This window comes from Pseudopipra pipra, chromosome Z, assembly GCF_036250125.1.
Source record: "Pseudopipra pipra isolate bDixPip1 chromosome Z, bDixPip1.hap1, whole genome shotgun sequence".
Taxonomy (NCBI): Eukaryota; Metazoa; Chordata; class Aves; order Passeriformes; family Pipridae; genus Pseudopipra; species Pseudopipra pipra.
In genome coordinates, this window is record NC_087581.1 from 40,375,512 (window position 1) to 40,383,018 (window position 7,507).

The 7,507-nt window shown below is 34.0% G+C and overlaps 1 long non-coding RNA gene across 1 annotated transcript; it reads left to right on the plus strand.

Moving 5' to 3' along the window:
* Window positions 1-257: 257 nt before the first annotated feature.
* LOC135406907 (uncharacterized) lies at window positions 258-7,113 on the plus strand. Its single transcript, XR_010426570.1, has 2 exons — window positions 258-4,148; window positions 5,077-7,113. It is a non-coding gene; the product is annotated as an uncharacterized LOC135406907 (long non-coding RNA).
* Window positions 7,114-7,507: the final 394 nt, after the last annotated feature.

Consider the following 7,507-nt stretch of genomic DNA (forward strand, 5'->3'; position numbering starts at 1 on the left):
TGGGCCTCTTTCCTTCCGGCAGCTTGGAGGTGTGAGTTTCCCTGCCGTTGAGTCTGTCGTGTTGGGGAGTGAGGCCTGGTAAGGTCTTGCCGACCTTGGGAGACAGAGGCTGCCGGTAATCGTTCCAGAGCGACTTTCTGTTGTCCCAAGGAGAGTAGTAAGACATTCTTTTTCTAATTCTTTTAGTTGCTAGATCTTGGGCTACTGGTTGGGATATATATATTTTATTTTGGCTTTGTTCCTTTTTTTTCCCTTTCCCCTTCCCTTTTCCTTGTGAAATTGTATATATATTTCAATTGTATATAACTAATATAAGTGTAAATATATTTATATATATTGCTTTACCTGTCTCTCTCGTTTTGATTCTCTTGGTTTTTTTCTCTTCTCCCTGGTTTTGGGGGGTGGTGGGGGACTTCTTGTGGTGAGGTTTAGAGACTTGGCAGGGAGCCACCTTCAAACCATATCAACTCTGCAAACCTGTAAACTCTTATTGTTCAAGTCTTTTTTTTTTTCCCTCTACACTTTGGACCTCTCTTCAATACAGCTACTAAAAAATAACAATTTCAGATAAAAAGCTCTTATCATATTCTCTAATGAAAACATGAAATTATGTGGGACTATAAGGAAACTCCTTCTAAAACTGAGAAAAGCCAACTTACTATTTTTCCTCATTCTTAGGAAGATTTATCAATATAAGAATTAATTTTAAACTGTTTTTAAAACAAAATATTTTTGAGGCTATATTATTTCAGCATTTGAACTTTTCTAAGCAAACTAAATGACATTGTCTATTGGTGGACGATTCAGATCCATTCCAACACCAGGTCATTTTTTCAGTGTCCCATGGAAAAAAAAATGTGTTCAAAAATATTCAACAATCCAGAATGCATTGCAGTTTAGGTGGACTGTTAAAATGGTAGATATTTGTGATAAAATGCATATAATACACAATTTATTTCAAATCTATGTCCTGTTTCTTCAACTTCTTGCCATCAGCTATTTTTATACTCAGTGCTTAACAGTCTTATGTTTTCCTGCAGACTATTTATAAAAAACTGCTTAAAAAATGTACTACCCAATTCTTTTGAACTTTATTACAATCAATACAGGTTATTCATGGTAATTCCTCACATGAAGTTAAATTTTGAGACCTATCCTAGAAAAAAATTTATGTAAATTGTATATGATAAAAGAAAGCCTTAAAAAATATTTCAAGACTTGGGGAAACATAAATTTTGATATATCTAAGTCCTATGTCTTTCATATGTAATTGTGCCATCACACAAAACTTCATTACAAATCTTTAATTAGTTTGATAAAATATTTTCACAAAAGATTTGTTTTCACTGGCATTTGCTCTAAAATCCAAAATCAGAAGTCTGATTGAATATCACTTCTCTTGATTGAAATTACCCTGATCACTGATCTAACTATTCCACAATGTTCAGCATCACAAAATGAAATATTTTACACTATGGACAGCAAAAAATCAAAGTATTGAAGGTTAATTAGCACAGTATGTTCTGGAAGGCCATGTTCTTTCTAATAACTCTTCGATAACACTTTTCAGTTTCAAACAAAGAAAAAAGGCTGTCTTGTTCTTTTAAGAAGAAATGGTATAGACTGTAAATTCTTTAAAGAAATTATTTTCTGGGACAATAGATTTAATTTTACATGGTAAATAATTGTAGATCTGGTGAAGGGCAGTGGAAATTAGACTGTGGTAAAACATTTCCAGAACAGAATGCAATGTTGTATGAAGAATTTAATAGAACTCATTTTGTTTGCATAAAATGTTAATATTAGAAAATATCATTATAAGTAGCAAAAAGGCTGCATTTTTTTCTTCTCAGTAGCATAACAGATTAGACTTTGCTGCCATTTTTTCACTAAATGTACAATCAGTTTATAGTATTTTGCTCAATTCTTGTCCCTGAAAATGCCAGCAAAATTGAGCAGATTCTGAACACTCAAGATTTCATGACACTGACTTGAGAAATTACTGGATTTATTTCCAGGAATAGAAAGCACCAACCCCAGCCTGTACCACCAATAGATCATATGTGGTTCTACAAGCTTTTCCTCCATAATATCTGAAGCTATTTGATTTTCAAATACCTAAAAGTATTGCAAAAGAGTCAAACAAAAAGAAATATTTTTTTTTAAAATGTAGTCCTTCAGAATAAAACTTGCAAAAAGCAAAGCTTTTGATTCATGTACTATTTAGTGTGAAGTTATCAGAGGATTATCAAAATATGTGTAAGCTTCTACACTTTGTTCTACAGTTTTTCTCTTCAAAATAACAACATGCTTTAATTTTCCTGGATTTGTTGGCTTGAAATGATAAATTTATCAGATAATGGATTTACAGGATGTTTGTACTTTGAAGTATGTTTCAAAAAATAAAACATAAAAAAATTAAAATCTTAAAAATCAAAATTTGAAATGTAAGAAAAACTTATTTTTAAAAAGAGGCGAAACTAAAGGAACGACATCGATGGTGATTTTCAATTTTGTGTACTGAAATACTTGTTTTAAAAGTGCATTTAGCTGTAACAAGATCACATTTCAATCTTAAATTAGCAGGGAAGTCATTAAAAAATGCTCTTAATTTATATTTTTCATTCTCTTTTTACCATTCAAAAGTAAGCATTTTCTTACATGTAACTTCAGCTGTTCATAAGCTATTACCTGGTATTGATAATGGTAATAATGAAAAGACTTGACTTTAATACAACTTTTATAAAGAATTGGAAGATTTTCCCCAGTATGTACTAAGCTTTTATTTGTATACTGAGGATTTAACACATTTACTTCTGAATTCATGTTTTTTGTGCACGTGAAAACTGAATTTCATGCTGTTCTGCATACAGACACCTGGTTTCTTGCCCAGATCACACTTCTAAAATTTCACGTGTATGTAAATAATATTCTATTTGATGTCATCCATGCTTTCTAACTCACATCAAGAGCTTTGAGAGTGATTAATTCTTGTTCAAGGCAAAAAAAATATGAAGTTTCTTCTGACATCTCTACTCACAGCTTGGCAGCCCTGGTCACAGTTCAGGTTTATCTCAGAACTAGCTCTTATAAAACACAGAATACCAAGTATAGCAGCAAGTTTACTGCTTGTCCTCATTATGCTTCATTCATGTGGTATATGGAAATAGAAGATACGATCAACAGTAATAGTGTATTCCTTAAATCCCCTTATTAATCCTATAGGTCTTGATCTGCACAAGCTTAAGGAGTTGCAGTCTGTGTGTGAAGTCCTTTACATTCCTGTAATGAGAAATAAGTAGAGAGGTCCAACAAAGATCCTATTTCACACACAAAGAAAAATAATGCAGGAAGCATTGCATATATTAAATTCTGATTGAAGATGTAAGCCTAATCCATTTTCTCCTAGAGGTAAGAAAGAGCCTTAATGAGTCTGTATCTGCCTCCCAGAACAAGCAAGAAAGGCGATATGTGTTTATGTCTGCAACAGGCATGAGATGGAGGAAAAACAAGGCATAATTTGTCACTAAATGCAGCCATTTTACTGCAATATCAGACTCTGTAATTAATGAAGCCTACTCACTTTAATTGTTCTTCCTGTAGTGTTTTGCAGCCTTATGGAAAAATACATTTTACACCAAAGCTGGTCTTTTGCAGCACTTCTTTTAAGAAGAAATGGGATAGCACTTCTGAGAGAAAATGTGACTATTCAGATCTCAAAGCAAGAGCTACACTTTCTGTAAATACAGTTTAATTAGTAAAATATTGCATTATTCCCTTTTTTTTAAACCATAATGTGTTTCTGTTCCATCATTCATTTCATTCTGGGAAAACACTCTTGAGCAAACAGCAACCTTCTTCTCAAGCTGTCAATGTGAAGGTGTCAGAGTGGAGTTTAAAAAAACAAACTTGTGTGTTATCTCAGATGTACACTCTGCCCTGTGTTTAACCTCATCTGTGATGGCAGCTCTTCCACTTCATTTTTTGTTACCTACATGTTCATCCTGGCCCACAGGACCTCACCAGCTGGAAGCATCACTGAGCACATGCATGGAACACGCTGTGGTATTGGTTTTAAAATCTTGTCTCAGGGCCAGGAATTTCACAACTGAAATCCTGAAAGACAACCTTCAAGAAAAAAAACATTTGTAAGACTGTGCTTCTGAAGATCCATGTATTTTCATGCCATAAGTGTGCCTGTGTGAACAAATAAAATCTACCAATGCACAAAAATTGTCCTTATATTTGCCCTACCTTCACAATCATTGAGCCTGTAGAAGTACTTAAATTAATGCAGACCCTATGAAGCACTTAAAAAAGAAAGAAAAAAAATCATCTTTTCTTGGCAAAAATGTAATAGTATTCTAAAAGTCTTACCTAATAATGTTTAAAATAATGGCAGACTGTTATGACCACATGGAGAATATTAAAGAAAATATACACCTTGAATCTTTTTGTCCTTTCTACAAACTCTGAAGGGAACATTGTCATATATATATATGTAAAAATAAATGTAATTCCTTTGAATTCACATCCTCAATTATTCCAGACTAACTGGCAAAACTGATTGAAAAGTAACCTGAAAGCTACCTAAAATATCCTTATGCAGAGGATGGTTAGTTTAGCATTTCAATAAATTCATATGGATGGAATTTAAGAGTAGTGCTGATCTGTACTGTTGTTTTTAAATTATTCTTGTGGCTGCTTTTCAGAAATATTCAAGGAAGACTATATTACTGTTAAAATGTCTTAAGGATCTTAAATTGAGATTGGAAGCGTTTGGAAACTATATAACTTGCAAACACATACTAGCAGTTGTGAAAGAAGTTTATCAGCATGGATTTCAGAGAGGTGACAAGCAGAGATAATTTTGTTATTATATTGTCAAAGGAACAACATATATCATATTCTCCCCTATTTTCCTATTTCTGCTTTTCCTATTTGGGTTGGTTTTTTCACAATTATTAATCACTGTCTGCTTATCAGTATCTCCCCTTCAATAATAACTTTTGAGTCTTCATATTTTTACAGATAATAGAGGTCTAACATGTTATTATATTTTTTTAATATTTACAGAAATAGGAATGAGACGAGAGGAGATGGACTGCAAATACCTGAGCTGTGAAGAAAGCTGAGCTCATGCACTGTTGGAAATGAGAGAAAAGGAGGTTTTATATTTGCACAACTCAAGAGTAAAACTTCAGCACTACTTTGCAACTGCTTAGACATGAAAATCAATCAGCTACAGTACCTCTACCCTTAGGAAGCAGGGTTCATTATACCCAGCTCTTAGAGAACATTAATTCTCTCTATGTGGGATTTACTGGCTCCACGTCTACTAATGGATAAAACAGGTCAAGTCTTTTTCTCTGTTCAAAATGGACAACCTGCACAGATCTCATTCATACAATTAAAATTTCTTCTCTCACAAGTTGTGCCTGAGCTCATATCATGTAATGGGACTACCTCATGCTCAGGAACTTTTGAGAGTGTTGGATTTTTTGCATCAAAACTGCATCAGAAACCATGTCAATGACTTAACAGAATATGGTAGCAGCTGTGCTGTGTCCTCGGCCTGTACACTGGTATTTAAATTATACCACTGTGTCATCCCAGCTTTAGTTATCTAAACATAATTCTCACCTATATAAGTTCTATCCCTTCTATATTAGAATAAAATTGACGTAAACATGTTGCCTCTGTATCTGCAGTGTTACAGGAGGGCTAAGTGAACCTAATCCTGGTGACTTACACTTTTAAGATTCTTTAAATCCTTAAAAGCATCTTCCATCCTTACTGTTTTCTGAGCACAGACAAAGCATTTCTGTTGTACCCTCTTCAGCTTTCTGTAAAATTTTCAGTGTTGAAATCCTTTCTTCCAATACTTTTTCCCCCCATGAATTATAGAATTCCTCTGATTTCCCCCTTTCAAATGAAAACCACACGACTTTATCTGAGTAAATTTAACTTCACCTTTTCCCTTTTTCCTTTTGTAGTTATAAAAGCCCCTTGTGACACTTCTTACTTCAAACCTACCAGGAGCCTGCAATCACTACCCTGGAAAATCAGCAATTTTCCCTGATTTGGTAGGGAATTAACACTTTAATTTCTTTAAGCTTGATTTGGAATAGTTAGTTAGTTTTTTTGTTTTTTGAATTCCACAGTGTTCAAGAAGTTGAACTCAAGTGTTTTCACCAGCCTTTAGGTACCACATTGCTCTACAACATTTCAATGTCTGTGCTCAGTTATTCAGGTTTAAAGGCTTGCAGTTTTGGGTAAGACCCCAAAAAGAGCCTCTAAGCTGGTCATAAATTCTTTCTTGCTATATAACGTGGCATCCAACAGCTTCATGACTGCACACTGATGAATTCCCCAAATTCCAGCAATTACTGTTGTGTCAATGTCCTGAAGTTTCCAAAGGTGAACTTGCTTCCACTGTGTGCCAAGTCTGAAATTCATCTGTTCCAGGTTTGGAAGCCAGTCTGTGAGGAATCCCCTCCCACTGAAAGCAGAGGGACTACTCTGGTGTTAAAAAGCTGTGATTTGAGTTAAATTAGATTTAAAATATGTTGTGAAGTGCTTGCAAATCTTTCACTGAAGTACAGCAATTCTTTCACTAAAAAGAGTGAGATGAGTAAAAGCAAGTATTTGTAGGCTTATTTTCTTGCATCCCTCAAATCTTGTGAAAGAAGTACCCCACTTCATGTCAGAGTGATATCAGCAAAGTTTCTGACACTTACAGTCTATTTCAAAGAGTAGATATATTTTGAAATGGGCCACAATATACATGTAATTTATGTATAGCCACAAATGATACAATGGGATTATATATATGATTAGTTGTGCAGTTGAATCTTTCTGCTGTGCCATGCTCAGATGATAAAGTAAGAGGGATTCAGATTACTCAATTTTTCTTTTAAGCAGCATCTTTTCTGAGCCACAAATACATGGTTCTGAGAGTAATTGATTTTCTCTAGTAGGGTGCATGGATTACATCCTAGCAGGAGAAAAGTAATGTTAAACTGTCAGTTATGCTAAATATCAGTTTTCATTGTCACAGTGGTTTTGGTCTTCTTGCTAAGATTATCTTCATCAATAAAGCTGTAACTTTGCTTTGATCTATGTTTATTAACCTTCTTTTCCTTCAGCTTTATTTAACTTCCCATACAACAGCAATCCGAATTCAACCCTGTTTATTTATTCCCACACTTTATATAATGTTTTAGTGGTGCTTTTTTTTATACAGCAGATGATTTTCTTGATGTTGATTAATCATATCTCATACTATCAGCTCCCTCACAGCATTTCACACTTCGTGCTCAATAGATAAAGTATATCACAAACTACATTATCAGATAAATGTCTATCTTTTGCTATCTGTATTGTTAACATTCCCATCTGCATTTCTGCACTCATAGCTGCAATTATGAATATATTTTCTGCTTTCATAATAGTACCTTCCTTGTTGATTTGATAGTAGTTTACTTCAACATGTTCAGATTACCCC